Below are 24739 nucleotides of genomic sequence, written 5' to 3' on the forward strand. Positions count from 1 at the left end.
CCCTGGGAAAGTTGTGGGCTTTTTCAAGGAAATCATTATTGTACCAACACAGAACAAAGAGTCGCGTTTATTGTCCTGAGCTATTTTTGGTATTTTTCAACCTTCCTAAGATTATACAATGGTATGCATTATTACAGATAGTCTGTGTTAGTATTGCACATAATCTTAGTACCTTTAAAGGGCCTCAAATATATTTTTTACCTTTTTAGGAAAAATTCCTACTTTTTCCTGAAATGGCATCACAAAGCAAATTATGTATTGCAAATATATAACTATTCAGACATAAAGATTCAAGAAGACGTTAAAGAATCAACGTAACATGCAATTTGGTTACTACCAGTCCCAGATGACTACTAATGTAACTTTTTCATATTCTCATAGAGAACTGCAGTTATTGTCTTTAAATGGCGGTAGGACAAAAATTTATAAGCATGAAAAATAAACATGAATGTATCTGGTAAGGTGTTTCTGTTCAGGGTTAAATTACTCTTAACCCTTGTGTCTAGAAATGGGGTCCAACCAACCCCACACACGTAAAACTTGTATCATTTGCCACAGTCCTCTACGTTTGCCTCAGTCCTCTCATGCACAAGGGTTAAACTATTTCACATCTTGCCTTTATGTTGGCATCGTTAAAAAGGTGTTTTACGTAGTGCTGAGCAATACAACAATGAAAATATATATATCAGAAAATTATAAAACAAAAAAAACAATGAAAGACAACAATTTTTTAGCCTATCATGCAGAGGGGAGCCACCATTAAAAGATGGAGAAGAGATTGCAGCCAGTAATGTAAACTTCAGTTGCATTATTTTATGCTTTACTGAAACATATCACACTCATAACAATGGGTTTTGTACATCAAAATATTGGTAATTGAAAAAGTGTAACATGTTCCAAAAATACTTTAGTGTTAAATTTCAAATTATATATTTTATAATTGCATTCATATCTGCAGGCATTATGCCAGATTTAAATCAAATGTAACACAACATACTTATGCTTCCAAGTTTCTTGTTTGTTTTTTTTTATTAAAGAAAAACATAATTTCCTAATAATGCAACATTTGACAAGCAACTAAATTATTTGAAATAAATTTGTATAAATGCAAACATTTTGGTCTAAGCACAAAGGCAAAAAAAAATTTGTTGCCTATTTAGGCACATGTGAACTTGCACAAATATCACTTACAAGCAGCTTGCTGGATTCTTAACTTGTTGTTGCACATGTGGATATGAGATAAGGCAAGAATGTGAAGGTTGCATTTGCTAGGCATCACAATACTCCCTGATTGGCAGAAGAAGGTCATATTCAGGGACAACTGTGAGACACAGCAGAACAGACTGATGCATCCAAACCAACATCAAAGCTGTCCCTGAGAAACAGTCATGGACGGCTACTGGAGAGTTAGCATGCACCAAGTTCACTTCTTTCCCACAGGCCAGAAATCCCCAGCTCAAACTTTGCTTACTAGCTGCCTAATTCTAAATGAAAAGCCTTAGGAACCTAATAGAAGATCGTCTCCCACATTCCCACTTTTCTTCCATCCACTAGTGGAAAATAAGGCTAGATAAAGCTTGACATCCATCCATATGAGCATAGTCACAGAGAGAGCTCATCCTACCTCAGCCAGCTTATGTCTCAGTGTGGTAGTAGACGATCTGATTTGTCACGTGTGCACAACGTTTCTGCCCAACCATCCTGATGAAAACAGAAATATTCCTGCGGTGATGAGTTACTTCTCGTCCCATGATGACGTCATTCACAATTAACTCAATTATACAAACATCCTGCTAGGAGGTCGCCATAAATATCCCTTTCAAACTTTTTCTACATTTCAATTCAGCCTGTCATGAAGATTAATATATTCAATGACAGGAATTCACATTCATTATTTATATATGACATTTGGGAAACTAAGTGGTTTATTATAAATGACCTTTTTATTATGAAACATCCTGATGATGGATGTTTTTTTTTCAAGCATCTGGATTTATTTTAAGGTTTGTCTAATATGTAGTTACAGTACTGAAAAGTAGAATTTTCCGTTCTATATTAAGCTGACTGGTAATGATTTTACTCTGAGTTGGGAGTGATCTCTCTCTTGAAATATAGGTATCGAACCTGTAGACATTGGCATCGAGCCATACATCTGCCCACTGATCCAGACGTCTCTGTCTGATATGCGATTTCAAATAGCCAAGTTCAGCACAAAAGTTTGTAATAAAGTAGTTTGGTGTTTTATAAAGCCAGAGTGGATAAGCGCAAGGTTAACTGCTGAAATTGTTAGGTTTGCGTTTTATAGGCCTATTATGACTGAGGGGCTATTTAGTTAAAGTGGATACTTCAGCATGTGTGGATTTTACTGTGCTCAGTAACATTTAATGTACTTCCAAAGTAGCAGCTTAAAAGGGCACTTGATCGCTTTTGTCTGGACGGATCTTCTGGCAACAAATCGACTGAGACACCAGTGGAAGAAGTGTGTTGAGTATTTGAACTCATTTGAACTTAAACACTTCAAATACTCAAGTGTTTTTTTTTGTTTTGTTTTGTTTTTTTAAAAAGGTCCAAATTAATCCAGAAAATGTGACGGTCAAGGAGAAAATTCAACCTTTGGGCAGGATCAATATCTTATGAAAACATATCTCAATGGGGCAGTATTATGTATTTTCCAGGCACATAGCACCATTTCGTAGAACAATCAAGTAATTGTAACCTTCAGTTGTTATAGAAATACTACATATATCAAACATAAGAAAAAATTGATTCACAATTTGACACAATGAATTTGGACTCTCTTTAAGAAATTCCTATTCTTTCCAATACTCCCCCTTCAGCATGTCATCACAATAATAGCATTCCATCTTGCTGTTTACAACCAGTTTTGGAAGTATTGGACTGAGAAGTAATGTGTACAATAAGCTCAGCAGGCACCCATTTCCAACAGGTATTTGTTAATTGCTGCTGCTGCTAGTCTGAAGGAGCTGAGTGGGGAAATTCATGGATTCTGCATGAAAGAATAGAAGCAAAACTGTAGGTATGTTTTCATGAGGGAATAACTTTTATTTATTTATTTTATTTATATTTTTAAAGCTCAAAAAATAGATTTTACATAACACCCCTTAGAGGAAAAACATCTTTGAACAGATAAAACATCATTCCTTGCTTCAAAATGAGGTAAACTAAAGCCTGAGACACATGAAAGCCCCTTGATAGAGATGTGGTCAAATGCATTTTCCACCTCATGACCTTGAAAGAATTTTATTTTTGCTGACTAAACACAATGGCTGAAATACTCCCAAATGGTTCAGAAAAAGACAATTACCACACAGCATCAGAGGGATTCATTTTATGTTTTTCAGCACATTACATACTTAAGAGTCACAACAAAACTAACCACAACAACTAATTGCTGTCTAATTGGTTTATAAAAAAAATAACATAAAAACATTTGGATTTTCCAGGTCACAGTAATGCAAAACAGAGCTGGACTCAGAGAATGTGTGTGTGTGAATGTGTGTGTGTGTGTGGGGGGGTTACAAATTACTTAATACTGCAAAGCTTTGTGTTTTGGCTTTCACTAGATCAGATAAATGTAGAGAAATAATCAAAAGGACACATTGAGGCAATGAATCTTATCACAGGAAGAGAGGAAATTGTTCATGAAGAGGATCTATATACAGACTCATTTTATAAACATGCAGTCTTGTTTAAACAGACTTCTGATGGCTGGTTCTGGTAACACAAAGGATTAAAAAACTGAATCAACCTGAATGCCGCTTGTTTACTTGGAAGCAAAATACATCTTGGTCTGATCTGACCAAAGCACACAATTTCAGGTTCAGTAGACTACAATAGAATGTTCATTCTTTCTGTGTTACGTCAGCATTATATCTTAGTAAAACAAGAAAATATGAAAAACTAATTAGAATTTCTTAGGCACTCACAAATCAAGTGATTTTTTTTTTCCCCTCCCCAGAATAAATTAATGTACTGACATTAAAAGCTAATTTTTTTAGAACCCTAATAGATTTGAGAGATCTTTCTGCATTAAGAGAGTTATTTATGTTAATACACATTTTTAACAGGAGTGCTAACTTATAAGCAATCTACAGTCCTCTGAGTTTATACTACGAGTTTGGAACTGAGCCACTGTTAAAATAGGGCTGGTAAATATTGGGATTAACTATGAATGTTGTCATAATTGTTCTTTCTCCTTCTTGGATAAATGATAACCAGGTCTGCCAACGGCACATTACCCAGATGATAAAGGTTTGTAAGAACATTAGTGACTGAGAATAAGCAGACTAAGGTTAATCCAGGCACACCTGAGGCTGCTCCACAGTGTGAGCTGGGTCAGACTTGACGACAAGGTACGTGCTGCAGGACCAGACACTGGAACACAAACCTGTTATTGTGCCTGAGCTCTTAAACACCGCCTGGCGTTGAGTGGGAGGTGACAAAAGGTTCAAGTCAAAGCCAGCATCATAAACAAAAGGGAAGAAAATGACTACCTGTCGCAGAAAATGTCACTTTGCTCTTTGTAATTTATTCTCTTTGGCAACATTTAATAACTATGCTACTGTGGAGATATGGCTTGATATTAGCCTGTACTGTATACAGTGCCCACGACAGGGTTAAAGAAGAGCTATTTGTGGTGTAAAATCTTATAACCTCATTTATCAAATGGACTAGATCTGCAAAAGATAAACAAAGGTCTGGTAGATAAAGTGCTGACATTTATTTAGCTAAAGTTAAAACACAAATTTGTTATACTGCGACAGCTGTTTGGCAAGTTTAGACTCAAGGATCTGCTAAAGAAAATAACAGCATATGCTATGCTCACTCCAGCATACACTGCTGTGAAAACATATGTATCCCCTTGCAAATTTCTTGCTTAGCTTTTGTGACACTATTAAATGTTTCAGATCATCAAACCAAATTCAATATTGGACAAAATAAGCAGAGTATATATAATCCTTTAATAAGAGAAGAAATTGACCTAAACAAGCCTAGTTCTGCATGAAAATATATTCAATCCCCTTGTTAAGTCATAAATTAACAACAACCTGACCAATAGCATTAGGAAACAACTTGAAAAGAACTTGTCTGACAACATGAATAAAGACCTTAAAAATTAACACAATGTATATAAGAAAAAGTCAAGAACATTGGAGAATCAGTCTCCAAGGCTTGGAACAGGGGTGAACCACCCCAGGAGAGGTCCAATCAAATTTGTTCCAATAGTGTGCCAAAGACTTCTCCATCTAAGGCCCTGTTGTCCTCGACGACTTGCAACAATCAATGGAACCATGAACTCTGCTCTCTGTTATAAAATCTTGATGTAAAATGTCCAGCCTCAGTTTGTGGCCTTTAGTTCAAGTGCAGTTCGCTTATGTAGCAGGGAAAGCTAACTTGAAGCATACCAGTAAATTCATGTCTTAATGGCTCAAAAGACTTCAAACAGAAGTTTTGAAGTGGCCAAATTAAAACCCTGACTTAAATGCAATTGCGATGCTGTGGGACAACTTTAAAATTCATGCTCCATAAAACGTTGCCTTTACTAAATTAAAACAATATGGTCAGACAGACTGGACCAGAATTTCTCCAGTGATGTAAAAGACTCATTGCTAGGAAGGGATAACCAGTTATTAGGTTAAAGGAGCAATTGCTTTTTACATACAGCCATGGTGGTTTGGGTAGCTTTTTCTTCCCTTAAATGAAGTAATCATGTGAAAACTGCTTTTTGCAATTACTCAACATATGTTGGTGTAGCATTAAGTTATTTTGATGTGGAGAAAAAAAACCAGAGGAAAGTTGTAATGGGGGTAAATACTTTTTCAGAGCACCGTAGTTCAACTACAAAAAGTGACTGACGGCTCATGTCACCTTTTCTTTCCAAAAGCTTGTTCCACAATACTCTGCCAAACAATAACATTGCAATTACTGCAAACCATGCAGTACTGACCCAACCACCCTGAGAGGAAGTTTGAAACTGAAATGACTGTATTTATTTCTATATCATCATGACTGGAGGACATTTTTAGCCTACGTTTGTCTTCCTTTTGGAAAAAAAAAAACAGCACTGCCATACATTAGTGCTTGACATCTGGTTTGCATTGACGAAACTATGCAGTTAACTCCTGTGTGCCAGTGGAGTGTCACTGCTTTCAAAATCCACGGAAGAGTGTCCTTTTTTTTCTCCTTTTTCTGTGCTGGAATTTCCCAAAAAATGTTCAAATGACAGGAAGAAACTGTCAAAAAGATAATCTTCACAGTACAAATGTCAGAAAACAATAAGGTCAAAAACTATTTGTCATTCTGAGATTACTTGTCAGTTCTCTTTGACTAATCCAAATCAGTCATTCAAATTAACCCATTACATCTAAGTGACTTGTCACTTTCATTTCATCTTCACATCCTCCTTGCCATCCTAACCTTTTCTTCCAAAGGTGAGGGAATTCTTTTGAAATTTGAAGCCATCCCTTTTAACTAGAGCACCATTTCCCTTTTTACACCATGCTGTATTTTACTCAAGAGTATTCTTTTAAAACAAAACAGTAAACCTGAATGAGCCTTTTAAGGAAGGCCTACACAAGAGACAGTCTCAGATGAGAGTCGAGAGGAAAGTATGCTAAGTGAGGTCAGAATACTTCTACTGGCATGCTGGCTGATTTAGTAACTAGTTTGTAACCCCCCAGAGAGGATGTTGTGCTCATAAGACCACCCCTAATTCTGATGCAATACCTTCAGTGACAAAACAGGAAAATATATTTTTCTTCTTTCTAACTGCTTTTGCTTTACTGCCAGGCAAACTCAGCGAATATATCATTAGGTCAATTGTTCCAACTTATAAAGCCGAGTTCTCTAAACTGTCTGATCCCACAAAAAAATAAATTAGGGGCCAATTTGGAAAACTCCCTCTATTTACACATTCTTGGATTTGAGGCACGTGCCTTTGACGAACTGATGTGGGTTTTTAAGACCACAAGAATCTGAAGACATAAGAGTTGGAGAATGCTTTGACCTTGCTGTTAATGGCTAATGAGAGGATGATAATATTTGCCATAAAAGCTACTTTTATTTTCGCATTATGGTGTTTATACCATTCTTAAAGTAATGATCCATTCAATTTGACAGAGATGGGAATCAGCCATTAAGCAATTCTGATGACTAATCAGCAGGTCAAGTACTTTTTAAACACATCAGCCAACAGCATGCTGTTTTGTGTACTTTTTAAAGGAAAAAATAAAACAGTATATTTTTCAAATTACCTAAAAAATAATTTTTAGGTAAGAAAAATTAATATTTTTTGTGTGTTTAGCTTTTTGGAAATATAATATACATTATCCACCTGAAAATACAACCATTTAGAATTGACATTCATGTAATAGTTGGTAGAATACTACTTGATGTCATAGTCTGATCCTTCTTTAGAGTCCAGTGAGAGATCATCGTCACTTATTTTATATACTTATGGATAGAAAATTGTTCCTTATGCTTCCTAGATATTTTCTCAATGTTGCTGAATCAGCACAACCTCGCAGGGCATCAAGAAAGCAGTGAAAAGTTTCACAGACTGCAAAGTCAGCAATGAAAGAGATGCAAAAGCTGCAAGCAATCATTTATAGCACAATCAGACTTATAACTCATGGCGGCAGACATGGCACCAGACCATAAGGGTCAAGCCTAAACCAAAAATCTTATTTTTTCAGTGTAAACAAACATCCCATCATCCTCTGACATGAATATTAAGAGTGTTATGAAACAATCTATTTTTAAGGTAGTTGTACTATATAACTGTATAACTTCTGTAATATTGTTATTAATATTGTTACACTGCAAGAAAAATCCACATTTTTAGCAATACTTAAAGACAGATATTTAGATACAATGATTAAAAAGACATACATATTTTTTCTGTCTGTCTAAATCAAACTAAACTTATTTTTTTAGATTAGTTAGAATTGCCAAAACTTTTTCTATTTGCTAAATGCCAGAGAACTCAGCAATAATATTTTTTGGACAATTTTTGTAACTTTCTAAAAATTCATAAGTTTACATACATTTGGTCAGTATCAATTATTTTTGAGTTAATTGGAGGTACACCGGCGCCTGATTTTAAGGGCACAGCTGGGACACACTGCTTTCTTGTTTAACACAATTGGAAAGTCAAAAGAAATCAGCCAAGATATCAGGACGATAATTGTGCAACTGCACAAGTCTGGCTCATCCTTGGGAACAATTTCCTGATACTTGAAAGTGCTGCATTCATCTGTTCAAACAATCACATGCAAGTACAGACATGATAAGAATGTCCAACAATCATACCGCTCAGGCAGGATACAGGTTCTGTAAGTCAGAGATGAACAGGTTTTGGTCCAAAATGTTCATGTTGACCCCAGAACAAAAGCCAAAGATCTTGTGAAGATGCTGGCTGAAGCTGATAAGATAGTGTCATCATTCACAATCTAACTCTCTTTACTTCAAAAGAAACATAAAAAGCCAGATTGCCGTTTGAAAATGCACACAGGTACAAACAACTTCATTTTTGTAGGTATGTCCTGGTCTGATGATTGGTCTTCCAAATGGACGTTGACACAAAGCATGCAGACAATGTGGTTCCAAAGTGGCTTAAGGACAACAAAGTCAATGTTTTGGTGCAACTATCACAAAGTCCTCATCTCATTCCCATGGAGAAGTTGTGGGTAGATCTGAAAAGGCAGCCTATCTAACGAATCGGACTCTGTTACACAAGCTCTGTCAGAAGGAATGGACCAGAACTCCATAAAACTACTACAAAGACACTTATGGAAGGAAACACAAAAGGTTTGACCCCATACATATAGTCTTGGAAACAATTATCCCTGATACTGACTGATAAATGAGCTTCTAAAAAAAAAAATCTCAAAAAAATGTCTTCACCAAGTTTTCTGGCATTTAGCAAATATAAATAATCTGGTTAATTCTAATAAGAGAACTTTGGCCTGATTTAACTTCAGATAGTGGCATTAAATCATGTGATGTGTATGGTTCAATTCTATCTATCAATATCTTTCTAAGTCACAGGATTCAGCTTTGTCCACCACAGACTATAAATCTAGAGGAACTGGCTGAATAAACATAACACTGTTTAAATTTGGGGAGACCAGGGATGACCAATTCATAAGTCATTTCCAGTTTAGTAGTCAAACTTTCCTTTCTCTGACTTGTCGCTATGGATACAAGTAAACAGTGGCTACATTGCTGAGGATCATAAAGCTTTGGCAGCGACATTCAGTCACACTTTATGCTGTATGGTCTTAACTTAGGTCATAACCCTGAGGTTTTATTGAGAGCATGGTAGAAATGAGAAATACAACCATTTGTGTTGTAGGAATACATATCAGAAAAAAAGGACTTTAATACATTGGAAACTGATTGTTTTTAATAAGTTAAACATACATTTCAGAGACAATACTGCAAAACATAGAATTTTTAAAAACTAATTAAAATAAAAATTGAAGACCTCACGTGTAATTGAGGGTTGACCTAAAACATATCATTCAGAGCTATTTCCTGTCATAAAAACATCGTGTCTTCTATCTTCTTCCTTTACACTGGTATTTTGCTAAAAAAAAAAAAAAAAAAAAAGCAACTTTATTTTTCTTTGGGCAATGACCCGGTCCACCCGTGCAGGGCTGATAGCAATGTCCAAGACATTATGAATTCACACTGTGCTTCTTCCTGTTACCCCAAACAGAGCTGTCTCTGGAACTTCTCAAAAAGACGGCCGCACATATACATACTAGCACACAGTTACAATGAAAAACAGCCTTATTATGTATAAACACACAGACACTGTCCTGCACAAGGACTAAGACAGGGAGACACGGACACACCTGCAGGCTCTGCGAGTTGCCAAACACCTCCAAGGGGATGCATGAATTCACACTCATGAAAACAAAGATGAAGGTTGCTGTAGAGGGATCAAAGAAAAAACTCACAGCAATCAAACTGAGTGGCGCAGTGACACGGACATGGAAAGCACATACACTGAGCAGCTGCAAACACACATGCAGACTTTGAGTCTTTTTGTGGGGACTTCCTGTGGAGTGTAATTACTTTTCCTAGCCATGATCCCTGGTCTTACTGGTTGCATAAAATATACTGATAAGTATAAACAAGCTGATGGATATGGGAAATGAGTTTTTTAAAACAAAGTGCTAAGATCAGAACATGGCAGGTGGATAATGAATTTAGTCTCAAGAGCTGGTATTTACTACTGGTGTATGTATCAAACATCTTTGTCTTCAACACCTCATGAAGAGAAAGACATGCTTACGTTAAGTGGTATTGTGATGCACTCACCCCTTTTAATTCCGTCACAATGTGATTATGGGTTAGAGATCCAGAAAAAAAGAAGCAGATGGTGGCTGGAATCCGCCTTTCTTAGACTGAAAATTCTTGACCAATGATTTTTGACTAGTCATTAGTGACTAGGACCTCTAATGCTTTAGAGGCATTCGGTGGGTCAGTAAAAAAACTCAAAAAGTTTGTATTTCACAATATAAACACAATCGGCTTGTATTGTATTCCCAATCGGTTTGTATTTCCCAATCAGTGTTTACATGTGACAGTGTACACACTGTCAATATGTGAAGAGGACTCGCATACAGCTACGTTCATGATAATTGATGGGTTTAACGTGAAATCAACAGGAGGCACAGAGACGCGAGAAGTTATCTAATTGTGTCAATGTCTGCAAGAGAGCAAGACTTTAGCAGATAACAGGAGAGCTGAGTGGAGTACAGCAAATATGTCAGTCTCTCTCACGTAACATGGTGGATTTGAAAATGACGACCCAGTTTTAAGGTTGGGGTCTGGATGAGTTTTTTTTTTTTTTTTTACCAGCCAAGTATATCTCTGTGTTTGAGGCGTGCTGCTGGAATATGTCCTATTGAAGGGATAGATAGTACAAACCCTGTAACCTCTGAATACGTCACAAAAAGTTTGGTATGCCCCAAATTTGTAGCACAAATATAAGTCTGGGTAAGAGGCAGACAGAAATGGGGAACAGTATTTTATCTTACTAAAAAACAAATATGATTCCCTGTTTGCACTGACCTTCAAATATGTTATTGATAAATGAGTGACACCCACACTGGATGTTGCAGCAACACAATTTTTGTGTGATGGAAAGCAAATGCACACTAATGACTACCAAAACCTCCAGCTGATTAATACAATGGTAAAGATTAATGAGCAAAAAAGGTTTATTCACTGTCACTTAGCTTTCAGCTAAGTGACAGTGAAAGCTAAGTCTTCATCTACACACAGACGTGTGTAGATGAAGACTTTGAGGTTGCACTGAGCTCACTTTAGAGTTATCCATAAATCATGCTGCCATGAGTGCAGACTGCCGGCAACATTTGATCACATCTGCCTCAGTCTTTTCTGTTGTTCTGCTGTTCTATAAAACCTTCAGCAAAACAAAATCTGTTGTGTTTTGAGTTTTTGTATCAATCAACTGGGCCATGAATGAACGCTTGTGAAGGGAGGTTTTATTGTTCATGAACCTTAAAAAGAATTTCATGTTAAATCCAACATAGCCCTACAATGAAGAGTGAGTGACATTGTTATATGTCGCTTTAAAAATGATCATTGCTATAAAAGAAACAAAACATTTTTATTAACATTAACAGCAAATCTTAGCAGCTGAGTCTTAAGAAGGCCTTCAAGTTCAGAATTGCTGCAGTTACTTTCTTGACTTTGCACAAAGAGAGCTGTAATCCTTCAGACCCTTATCTTAGTGTCACACACCAGGATCTCTTTATCATGCACTCATGCAAAACACCATTCATCTTCCCCCACCTAATTCATTACAAGTGATAAAATGCACAGTCCCGTCTGCTTATGTTAAATGGAGAGACAAAGAAAGAACAGGTGCTTTGGTAAATACTGATAGCATGGCTGAATTACCCTGCTTCGCAGTGCAGACCGGTCAACATCTTCCAATCTATCAACAACAAATCTTTACCGACCTTATTTCACTTTTATCCTGCTCCTTTTCCTATCCAGGGGGAATTCTGGCTTCCATGGTTATAAGGGAAGCAAAGAACCCAAAACAGACGTAAACAGCATGCAGACTCTTTGTCATTTAGGTCAAGTTTAAATATAATCCACATTTGAGTAAATTAATAAGATATTTAAGTATTTCTACAATTTCTGGACTGGAAGAATCCAATGGTGGAAATCTTGCGGAAACAAATCACATATGTGGTCTATTACCAATAAATTCAAGGCATGATGTGCCCAGCAGTCATGAATCAGATCTTATACTGCAACACATTCACTTCATTCTTTTTCAGCAGTCATTAAACCTTAAACAGTTTCCTCTCACCAGGGTTGAGAAAGCAAGCAATGGGATGAGGAACGGGGTTAAGGGGGGCCAAATACTTCAAGAGTGAAGTCATGGTGCTTGTGTCATTGGCCCTCTGCAGTGCTTTGCTCACCGTCTGGCCTGCATTTTACCCATTGATCTAATTTCCATTGCCAACAGTGAATGTTGCTCTTTTTGAAGCAGAGTGTTTAGGCCCATTAAAGTAGCAGACAGAATTGCAAACGTATGGTGGACCTAAGGACAAGTAGAGAAGAAACAACTAGGAGATGTCTGTCAGATGTATGAGAAGACCGACGTAAACGGAATCTGCCATTTCTGGAGGCATTCATTGGAGAGGAAAATGCACAACTCTATGTGTACTTGAAAAATACATCAAGATATGTGCAGTCAAAAAAAAAGGAGTGTATAGCTTTTCTTACAAATACACTGATGCAATAACAATGAGCACATCCATTGTGATCTACATTATTGGCTAAAGGCATGAACGCTGAAAAGGTATCTGATGATGCACATCAACTGTTGTTTCCTTAAGGATGGAATGACATAACTTTTTGAAATATTTGAAAATTTTCTCAATTCTCCACAGTCAATATTACATATACAGGCTCCAAAAATGTGAATATGCATACATCGTGCTAACAATTGATGAAATGCTCTTTAGCAAGCTTCAGCACTTAGACCAAACAGATTCTTCTGCCATCAGCAAGTTTCTGTCACAATCCTGGTTAGGTATTCTTTCCATATCTTCAGTATAAGTAGGACTGCTTTCAAATTGTTTGGAGACATAACTAAAGTCATTTTAAAAAGAAACAGATTTTTAAATTGTTCTGTTTTTTCAGGTGCATAATTGTTGGCTCCTGAACCATTTCAAGTTTCCAAGTTCTCTTTAAGAAAACAACTAACAGACCCTGGTCCATCTGTGTATCTTTGCCTCCCATCTGATAATCTCCACATAAGGTTGAGCAAACCAAAATAAGTTCACGCTTTGCAGAAAAACATGGTGTGACAGTTCTCACTTTTTAATACTCTAAAGAAATTGTTACATTTTAGCTTGGAGAACTGATAGTGCTTGTCCTGCTTTGTTTTCTATTCAGGCATTCCCATCCGGATTTCTTTTTTCTATGCTTTTCTTATTAGCCACCAGGTTTGTTAGCCTTTTGCTCTCCTTGCAGTTTTTTTCCACTGCCATGTCTGTTTAGTTGTGCAGCAAACTATCTAATTGATGCAAATGTCTAAATGGAGTCTACATCTGTTCCTGACTAAGAAATGAATGAAAACCAGGTCTGGCTCATATGCATACAGCTTCATAAGGAATAAGGTCATAAAAAAATGACACAAAAGCTGGTGAACAAAGCAGGTGTCCACAGTTTTAAACATAATACTATCGTATGTGTTGCAGTGTGACTACTGGTGTTATTGTTCTTCTTACTTAGTAAAACAGTTATTATTATAACAGCTATTATTATATCAAGTCAGTCCATTTTTTATGACAGAAATCTGTTATAATGTGAAGTTGCTGATGAAACTGAGCCTCCTTTTCTGTAGGTGGTTTTGCTAACTGCCCAAAACCATAAACACATTATTACTGGAAATACAGAACACTTAATGCTCAAACAATATAACCTATGCAGTATGGTTAAGTGAATGAGGTGCAATCCACACCTGATTAACATTTAGAACATGTTATGGTCTGTCTACTAATGAAGGAAATCAGGAAGATACTGCTGATTGCTTTTTCCTATTCAGCCTCTATGCACCTCAAATCTGGAACAAACTTTCATCACCCTCCAAACAGCTGAAACGCTGAGTTCATTTAAATCAAGACTAAAAATCCACCTCTCTAGAGTTGCTTTAGAACCCTAATAAATGGAACATTGACCAACATTTTTGATGTATATTGATGATTTTGACGATGGCACTTGACAAAGTGTAATCTCTATTGTTGGTTTTTACAACTGTTGACTATATGATGTGTTTTATGTTTTCACATTGTAAAGCACTTTGAGCTGCCATGTTGTGGAAATGTGCTAGCTTGGCATGATTAGACAAAAATACAAAAACTGCTATACTTTTGTGGACTCTTTCGTAACAGGAATATAGCACAGGTGCTGATAAATTAAGAGAGTTACAAGATGCTTCAAGATGTAGATGTTGGAAAGTTGGATTTCAGCAGATAAATCAAATATGTAGAGAAAATGTAATTTATGTGAATTTATCAGATGTCTCTGTATTCACCTCCCAAACAGCCATTATTTACATATTTGAGAAGTCATTAGATGCTCTCTCAGTCTCTCGCCACAACAACAGAATAAGCTCTTTGTAACTATCCCCTCGTACCTCGATGTGATGTGTCCCTGCCGGAGCTGATGTCCTTTTATAGACACAGGACAGACACTTTCTGCCATTTATGGCTCCTCTAAAGCACAATATGAGGGTGGGTCAGCATCCAAGGTGAGAGAAGGCAGAGGCAAAAGAAGGACAAGACAGATCCTGTCAACTTCATACTTCTTCACACTGAACCTTTGGCAGCTTTAAAAATGAGTGCCAAAGTGTTTGTAAGCAGTGCCAAGTGCAGTCTCCTCTGTGTGTTTTGAAAAGCACCCAACTGTCATATACAGTTCAATTAAGTAAGAGGCATAAATCCTCACCTCAGTGTATCTAGCAACCATGACTTGTCTAAACCTGCCTCGGCTGTGGAGACTATTGTTTCTCTCTCAGAGCCGAAGAGACAAAAGTGAGAGGCCACAGCTTGCAAAATGTGTATGCTTGTAAATACTAGTGAGTGAAAAGACATAAAAAGGCAGATGATGGAGAGAGATAGCGTAATGCATTCTGGGTAAGAAGTTACATTCTTGATAACTTGCTAGTTTCATCATGCACAGCAGGCATTTTCACAGTGTTTACTTTGAATGAGGGAATACTCTTTCCAGCAGCTGCACTGCAAATAAACACCACTGCACTTATCACAGAAAGGCTAATGCACTTCTAATCTGAACAAATAACACATTCTCACATCCTTGTGTTTCCTTCCTGGAAGATACTTGTGCAACAGGCAACACATTCATGTGCATTGAGATAATAGTGTAAACATGCTAAACACCAAAATCCTTAACAATACTTCTTCTGCTGTGGTCTGAGTTCATTTTTTTTTTTGCAAGTGTAAGATCCGTCTCTATTAAATGCTTTGGAAGCATGTCAACGCCTGTGCAGTTGTGGAAAACTGACGTTACAAGGCATATAAAACCGAGCAATCACAAAGACGTGAGATCCAGGTGGGGATATATGAGGGAACAAACAGTACATGGACATGAATGCCAATCTTTAATTATCTAATGCAGAAAAGAGCAAAGTTCTGCCAGGTTGAGGATAAAGATAAAAAAAAGCTAATTATCGGCCTATTCAGAAGAGCTACAGTGTACTGAAAGATGGCATTTTGAGCTTTGGGCACTGTTGAATCACTTCATGCCGGGTGTGCAACTGCTTGCTTGACAACAGCATGACCGATGCTTTGAATGTATTGCTTAATTTAGTCAACCTAGAAGGACACTCAGTGGGAAAGATGACGAAAGTGTTGCTTCTACAGAAACAAATACACTTTGTCAGATTTATGTTGCCTAGAGCTTTGCATGCATAAAATGTTATTTGAAGCTAAGAATGTCATGGTGTGATGAGCTTGTGTGGTGAACAGAAAAACCTCAAATATAACCTCTCACACACAGGGCTATTTCAAGCACTCTGAAATATATTTGCCTGGACTTTTAGATTCTCCAAGAAACCTCTTACTACATCTTGATAATTTGCTGAGCAAATTAATGTTAATCTTAAAGTGTTATTCTAAAAACTCTAAATACCAAATCACGTGTTAAAGTGAATTCTCATGTTTCAGATGTTCATCTTCGACTCAAATTGCGTATGATTGAAAGGCTTCGGATTTGGGACCTAGAATGTGCTAATATCTCTGACCAGCAGATTATTTATCTGTAATGATTTTTTACATTTCAGATTCAGATTCAGATTGGTTTATTTTTCATATGCAGGTTAACATAATTTCAACAATGAAATACAATGCTTAAGATGACTTCCCATAAAATAAAATAAAAATACTATTACTAATAGGATGAAATAAAAAAAAACTGTACAAAAGAAATATGAGCTATCTGGTTTAAATTATGTGGCAGGAAAAAAATAATAGAATAGATTTTCTTATTGGGTATATAGAGTCTCCATCTAGTTGGATGATCACCTGCAGGTGAGTTGGTTCTCACCTGCAGTTCTCACCTGCAGTGAGAACTGCAGGTTCTCACTTTCCTCACAACTAGAACTTCAAAATAAGCCATACTGCTTCTTTGGCTAAAGTTTTTTTTTTTCCATAGAAACTAGTGTCCAAGTGTGTTGGAAACTTTGAACCCAACTCCATACATTAACATTCTATCAGCCTTTTCTTAAAATTCAAGAGACAGTAAAAATTGTGGTGAAAGTTTTTAAATCATATTTAGTAATATCTTAAAAGTTCACAAAACCACTTGATCCATTATAGATTACCACAAGAATAAGAGGACCTCAGCTGGTTAATGCATTGGGTTGCTTAACAGAGATCCTGTGGTTTGTTTGCCAACTTCAGTTTAGGACTGTGAATAAGAGGGATTAGTCAATCTTTTAGCTTCTATTCCACCACGGTTTTAAAGTTTCATAACTAAAACTACGACTTTGATACTGATAACAGCCCCAAGCCTACTCCCAGTTCAGCACTAAATTCTATACTAAGCTGGCAAAACGTAAAGCATACAGCAATTTAATAGTGGTATACTTTGGACAGAAGCTTTGATAATTACAGGCCAAGGCAACAGAGACTCCTCTAATAGAAACACGATTCAAGAAAAGATTTTTATTTTATCCCACGTAAAACAGTAGCATTACATCATGAAATGTCATTTTTAACTTTCTCATCATTCCCAGAAGAAAAAAAATCAGAGTGGAATATTTTTTTTCTCCTTGTGTCATTAAAAATGCACCTCCATTTTCCATATACAGTGATTTGGACATCACAGTGTAACCATTAGGTTTATGATCCGGAATATAAACTGCATGATAAAAGTTGTATGAAATAGTGGTGATTTGTTTCTTTCTGTGTTTTTCAAAAAAAAAAAAAAACAACATCCACCATTTATGCCCTCTGTAGAAGCAAACTATTTTCCCAGGATAAAATCTTATACTAGTGCCAGAATACTGAGTAAGTCATGACATCAACACAATCCTAAAGCGATTTCCACACTTTCAGCACACATTTTGTTTACCCGAGGCAGAGGTGAACTGAGTTTTACGTACATCCAGACAGGTTCTTCTGGGATCTCGTTCCAATAAGCAAAACAAGCCAGGTTAGAAGGAAGGAGACTGTTAACTGCTGCAAGTTTGCATAACATTCCTTTAGTCAGGTCTTGTTAATTTGTGTGCACGCCATGGACTTCTGTTGCACAGCCCTGCCCTCCTCCCTTTAGGCAAGGGTGCAGAAGAACAGTCAGGCCTGACTCACGTTTCCTCGACACAAGGCAAAATGCGATGATACAGCTGTGAATCTACAGCATTTCTGCACCCAGACAACATCTGTTACATGAGCGATGTTTCAGAAGGGACATGTTCCGTCACTTCATGGTGTATGAAATATAATAAATATCACGTACTGCAGGGTCAAGTGAGGTATACCAGCCCCATTTCGTTCATGGCATGTAATTAGTCTGCATTAAACCATGTAGTTACAAGGCATCTGAAATTCGGCCTCACAATTTGGTATTTCCTCAAAAACAGAATTTCCTTTGAGTGTACCAGGTAAGTGCTAGGTATGGACCTGTAATTGTATCCCTAGAGAAACGTAATTACCCCCATTAGCAGGGGAGTCGGTTCCTATTCACACTATTTAGCAGACTATATCAAGTTTATGTTCTCTTTTTCTCTGAAATCTGGCACTGACTGAGCACTGTGGAGGAGACGGATTAGCAAGTGAGGCGAGATGACTGGACTTTGAAGAGGGGGGGCCAACACCTCCCACAGGGGCCCTGACTTAAGGGATCAAGTTTCAGACGTTTACCAACAGAAGCATCCATGGAGGAAGTCTCTGGACCCCCACGACACTGCTGCACCTGGCGATCTCTACACAGGAAATCTGAGGTCACTTCCCCCCTTTCAGGGAATGTAGACATGCTATTCCATCCAGCCACGTGCCCCCACATCCTAAGGAGGAGGGAACTGGCTTACCATAACAAGCTACAACAGAAACTTATGCCTGTGTATTGCAATGATTTTACTGATCTGTCAGAGGTGCTAAGCTTGAATTTCATTCAAATGCTCTGTTGATTTACAGAAATAAAGTGTTGAACACTGACAGTGATGAAGGAAATGCTGATCAGCGAGACTCCCGTCTTGTGAATTTGATGACACATGCCTGCACTAGCTGTGTAACAATCAAATTCAAGAGCCGCCCCATTCTGAGTCGAAAACCTTTCAAAACCTTTGGGATTAAGTGCCACTGAGTAATTAGCCAAAGAACAACTATACACAGTGCCCTCAGAAACACCACTTAGGAACGGTCAGCTTCACAGTGTCAAAAGGGAGCAAGTCCAACACAAATCTAAACTCTGTTTCCAAAGCACCTGCAAACACTTGACCGCTGATTCCTCCGTCATTATCGTTGGCCTGTTTTCAAACAGTGCCAACACATGAAAACCAGCCACAACCAGTCCAGGTCGTTTAAGCCGCAGTCCCACTGCAGTTCGGAATTGGCGGGGGTCCAATCACCATGCGGGGGCTAACCTTTGGAAAACACTGAGCCCTCTGAAGAATGTAACCACGGTCAGTGAGACGGAGAGGGAGAGGAAAAAAGGCAAACAAATACATTATACAGCCCGTGGGTTCTGTCAAGGCAAACTTCCCAGATGCTAAATGGGTCAGAATGGCTGGCTTTTTTTTTTTTGCTAGTAGAGCATTATTTAAGCTTGTTACTTTGACAAAAATGTTGTGTAAAAATAACCTGCCAGCCATGAGAGCACAGTGGGGTTCCTCAGAGACCAAATTCCTGCAGGGTGTAAATTTTGCAGCAAAACAACAAAGATGCTAAAAGGAGTTTTGCTTTTGGTGTTTGTTAGGCTGACAGAAAGGACACTGATATACCACCAGCATGAGAAACAATGAATTAAGAGAGTTTATTGAGGAAAAAGATAGCTAACTACTTGGACTGGACCATAGGGCTTTTGTGCAGTTTATAATGACTCTTAATACCATTGATGTTTTCTAATTCAAGTTCTAAAATAGACTGTGAACAAATGTGAACTTGATCATTTGACACTAAGCAGAGATTTAGCAAAACACAGTTAGCAATTTCAGAAACATTAAAACCAGGCATTACCCATGGACTTTCTTTTTAAGTTAACATCACAGTTAGCAATACCAATGGATTTTAATGACCCAGAAAAAGCTACACTTTCTTAACACTTTTTAAAGTTAATTTCTGTAGGATAATTATCAGTAATTGTCTCCTTACTTGTAGCAGAGAGATGTCATATTGCTGTGAGTTTGTTGAATACTGAAGATATTCTCAGAGCAATAGAGGCACTAGAAGAGCTAGTCAGACAAATTGTAAAGGATCTTATTTACCAAACTGTTACAATGCAAAATTACTTTCAAGTAACCACATCAAGTTGTCTGATCAGTTGATAAAGAGGCAGCAAAAATAATTTCCAAACCTAATTACAATAAACAAATGGCAGTCAGCAATAAAGTACAAATTTGACTCTATTCTTGGCAGACATTGAGCAGACTGGCAAATCTCAGCTGATCAGGTGACAACAGGCATTACCAAACAATGTCGCATACAGGTAGTAATGTGGATGATTGTCAACTAAGAAAAAGACAAAAAAAAAAAAACAACTTACAAACAAAGTCTACACATTTAATATCTACTAATGTAGTATTGTAACATGTTATTTTCTGCTAAAGTTGCCAAAAATAAGGGTCTGTCCGATTAGCTGTGACGCTTAACGTATTGGTATTCTTGACTTTTCCACAATATCACTTCAATATGACACCGGTCTACAGCAGATAGGGAAATTGCTACAAATAGTAACCTCACAGAGCCTCAGCTGAAAAATATCCAATCCAGCTTTGCGTTTTTAAGACTTTGCCACTAAATGTTCTACAGAGTCAACGCAGAGTCTTAAGTGTACCTTTCGTTCATCACAAGTTCATTAATGTTCTTCCAATAAATCCAGTACAAAACACGGAGGCCTTCTGTGTAAACTGGTAAATAAAGCAGCTTCTCCGTCCTGACACTGTTCCACCATTGACAAGTCCCAACACTTTGCTCTCCCACCATGCCAACTGCACGCCTCCATGAAGCAACAAGTGCGCAAAGACAGCCGTCATGATGATGACAACACTATGAGCTACACAGTACTGATGTACTGCCAACACAGCTCCATAGACGCTGCAGCACAGACACACCCTTCGCAGACTCACATTGCCATACTCCACTTCCTCCTGCCGGAGAGCAGACACGTTGAGCCTGAGGGACTTTGCTCTCTGAAGTTTCACACACCATTTAGATGGGAGCTTCAACAGTTGCTGCATATTTCCCCCACAGACTCCTCATTTGATAATACAAGTCAATAGTTTCTTTAACAAGGCAAATTTATTGCTACCCTTAATTTAGTGGAAATGTAGAGGTATATAACCAGAGGTGAAAGGTGAGGTTTAGAAATATTTTCCGCAGCTTAAATCCTAATTAGTTTGAACTTTCAGTCTTTTTTTTTTAAATCTGTGTACAATTAAAAAGGAATAAACATGGCCAACATCAATATGTGCAGAAAAACTCTAAGGATTAAACTTTCTAAATGAAAGCAATGAATTATTTATATCCAAAGGTACCAGGGTCACAATTATCAAACAAATAACACTGACATGTCTACCACCTGTTCAAGCAATTTTATCTATGCAATCTTTCTGAGATAACAAAGCTATGGAAACTGTTGATTCTGTTTACAAAGTTTTAATCATTTATGCTCTAAGAGGGGTTTTTTGCAGTTACCTTAAGCACAGGCAGCAAATATGGATGAAAAATTACAGCTTGGTACTATATTTCATTGATTCATTTTAACACCTTTTGTTACACATCAACTGTGCTCACTATGATTGCAACTTTTTCCATAAAAAAAAAAAATAAAAATCGGAAGTAGGTTGGATATGGATTAAGGGCAATTTCCAAAGGGAAACTAGCAAACTCATGGATAGATAAAACTAAGAAAGAAACGGGGAGGAAAAAGTTGATTGAAGTCTTACCAGGAGTAATGTGTGAAGTCTGGACTCGCCTTCCCAACGTGTCTGCGGTAAGTCTGCTGCTGTCAGGATCTGATCTCAGATCAGTTCGCTCCTCTGACGGGTCAGGAGCTTCACTCTTCCAGCTGGAAAACTTTCTACGCTTCTTCTAACTGCAGTCAAGCCTCTGTGGCGAAGATGGATGCGGCTTGCCGGCTACTTTTGTCCTACTACTGAGGAAGTTGCTTGTGAGTCACAAGATCCCGCCTCCCAAAATACATTCCTCCCTCCCCTCCCAGCCTCTGCGACTTCAAACAAGAACAGACAGAGGCAGGAGAGTAGAGTGCTTCAGGGCCCTTTGTGTCGTTCAGAGTTTAAGTCCGTGTTCAAAGTGTCTCACTTTCTTTTTTAGCGAACGGGCAACATTCTTGTACATAGTGGCTAAACATATTTTCAGTTGACTGAGAGGTTTGATCCTAACAGGAAATGACTCATCTCAAAATATGAAACTTGGTTAAAAAAAAGGGATCAGTTTGAATGAATAAATATGTATTTATTAACATTTTATTTTTAAAAAATGTCATGTCAATATTTATTTAGACCCTTCTTTATAAGCATGGAAAAAATTATGTTATCTTTATTTTTATTTCAGTGACCACTGGAGACAGGCACCAGCACCCCTGGCGACCTCTCTATATGGATGGATTGTATTTCAGCAATAAAACCCTTTTTCTTAAATTGTTGACCAGCTTTTTACATGCTTCATCTGGAAATTTTGACGATTTATCTTTGGCAATGGACTCCAAGTCTTGGAAGGCCCTGTTGCCATCACCCTAACCTTTACATCTCTTAATAGATTATCTATGAGATTTAAGCCGCCACTCTGGCTCGGCCACTTGAAAACATTAATGTTGCTTCCAGTAAGATGATGTTTAGAAGCTAAGAGATTACTTCGAAACTAAATCTATCAGAGGTAGGAATAATTTTGGGCTCCACTGCCTAATTGAATTTATTCAACAAAGTGTTAGAAACATCATCAGATAATGGTCCATATTGACAGTATCACTCAGTTGAATGGATTTGTCAGCTTCACATACATTATATGAATCAGTCATTGCACTTCATCCTAAAGGAGCTCTGTTGGATTGAGATCCACTGACTGTACAGGCTATTGAAGAAAATATTATCATATAAAAAAATAGATTGAAAAACTTAAAGCTTTTGCCATAGGGTGCATTAACCATCTGGTGGTGGCAATCATAAAGCCACAAAAGTTTTATCAACTTTTTAATTAAACATAAAATAGTTAATGTATCTTAATAGGTTTTTGTCATCCCCCAAAAATGTAATGCTACATGTGATATTTCCCTCACATTTACATGTTCATGGTGCTGATATTTGGTCTTTTGGTTTTACCAAACCTCTTTTGTGTATTTATCTTTATTGTTTAGATATTTTAGAATACTTTTAAATGTTTTCATTTTGGACAGATTAGTTCATGCTCCATTGAGTTTCACTTTTATTTAGTTACCGTTTTGTTTGTTTGTTTGGTTTGGATGGCTGGTTAGTTGGTTGTTCATATAAACTTTTTACCATGATACTCTTGAATAGCTTTGTCTTGACTCCACCTCTAATCCCTCTACATATGATGGCAGGACATGTCTCCCAAAGTCATCTTATGGCCCCCATCTGATCACCCCTTTCCAAACTTTCTCCAGGCACCCTTAACCATTCCGGGGAAACATTACATCCAAATAAATACTTGTGGACAGACTGAGCACTGGCCAAACCATAACATCTCTTGCACTCTGTGACCTTTGCTGATCTGTCTATGTCCTAATATGACTAGAGCAGACTCTGTAAAGACCAACCCAGTTATTGAATTTCACTTCCTTCTTTTACAATGTGTGCAGGCCTGATGTTTAATCTTTTTCATGACTCAACAAGTGGGAGAGACATTTGCCCCAATGCAGAAGGCTATGTGTGTTATTCAGGAAAGGGCTCTCACCTATGATCAGCTTAGTCATTAGTTACTCAGTTATGTATTAAGACAGGGATGACCTTGTATACATTAATACAAGGTCATCCCTGTATTATGACCTTATGTCATCCTTGACATTATTATTATTGACCACTGACTTTATGTGAGTGGTCATTTTGTTATTGCGTGTGTAATCAGAAAGCTCAATGCGATGTATTTTGGTTTTCATTCTTACCTGCAGCAACTCAAGGAGATAATGACTTTGATCTAGAACAGGGGTGTCAAACTCCAGTCCTGAAGGGCCGCTGTCCTGCAGTTTTTAGATGTGCCACAGGTACAAAACACCTGAATCAAATGGCTTAATTACCYHMTCRGBTCTCCAGAGCCTTGCTAATGACCTAATTATTCTATTCAGGTGTGGTGCAGCARAGGCACTTCTAAAAGTTGCAGGACACCGGCCCTCGAGGACTGGAGTTTGACACCCCTGATCTAGAAGAAAATGAGTTGCACTGTTTTTTGCTTGCTTCATTCCAATAGAATTTCTGTCATTATTTCATATCTGTTTATCTGTACGCATATACTGTATTGTAAATAGTCTGTTACATCTTTTTAAAGTTTAACAAACATGTACCTTTAAAAAAAAGCTATCCTACTCAGTTACACATTCCTTTGATGGTGAATATATTTCTACCCAACAATATCTTTGTTATAATCCTGTACAGTATATTATTATTATTATTGCTATTATTGCTGTTGTTGTCATTGTTAATCTTGTTTTTTTACATACTTGTAACACTTTTGTAACACTGTTCTTATATATATATGCTGCTGTTACACCTGCATTAAAGGTTATTTCTATTCTATTCTATTCTATTCTATTCTATTCTATTCTATTCTATTCTATTCTATTCTATTCTATTCTATTCTATTCTATTCTATTTTTGTAGATGTGAAATTGCTAAATAAATACATATCGGCCAAAGCTTGTGACTTGTGTTTTTCATGGTCCTGTGACAACTGGGGGAATGTGATCTGCACCGCGCTGACCCCTTAACTCCCACAACCCCTTAATTATA

At 37.4% G+C, this 24739-nt stretch overlaps 1 protein-coding gene across 3 annotated transcripts in view; it reads right to left on the reverse strand.

The window, feature by feature from the left end:
* fhl3a (four and a half LIM domains 3a) overlaps nt 1-21920 on the reverse strand; it is a 32913-nt gene extending 10993 nt beyond the window's left edge. The window contains exon 1 of one of the 3 annotated variants that reach the window (XM_008431091.1): nt 21707-21920. The gene's annotated coding sequence lies outside the window, so the exon portion shown is untranslated. Of the gene's footprint in view, nt 1-20595; nt 20708-21706 lie in introns of those variants that run through there. The other 2 variants (XM_008431093.2, XM_008431092.2) reach the window with 2 other exon arrangements.
* Between the last annotated feature and the right edge of the window lie 2819 nt (nt 21921-24739).

The sequence above is a fragment of the Poecilia reticulata genome, linkage group LG16 (assembly GCF_000633615.1).
Source record: "Poecilia reticulata strain Guanapo linkage group LG16, Guppy_female_1.0+MT, whole genome shotgun sequence".
In the NCBI taxonomy this organism is placed as follows: Eukaryota; Metazoa; Chordata; class Actinopteri; order Cyprinodontiformes; family Poeciliidae; genus Poecilia; species Poecilia reticulata.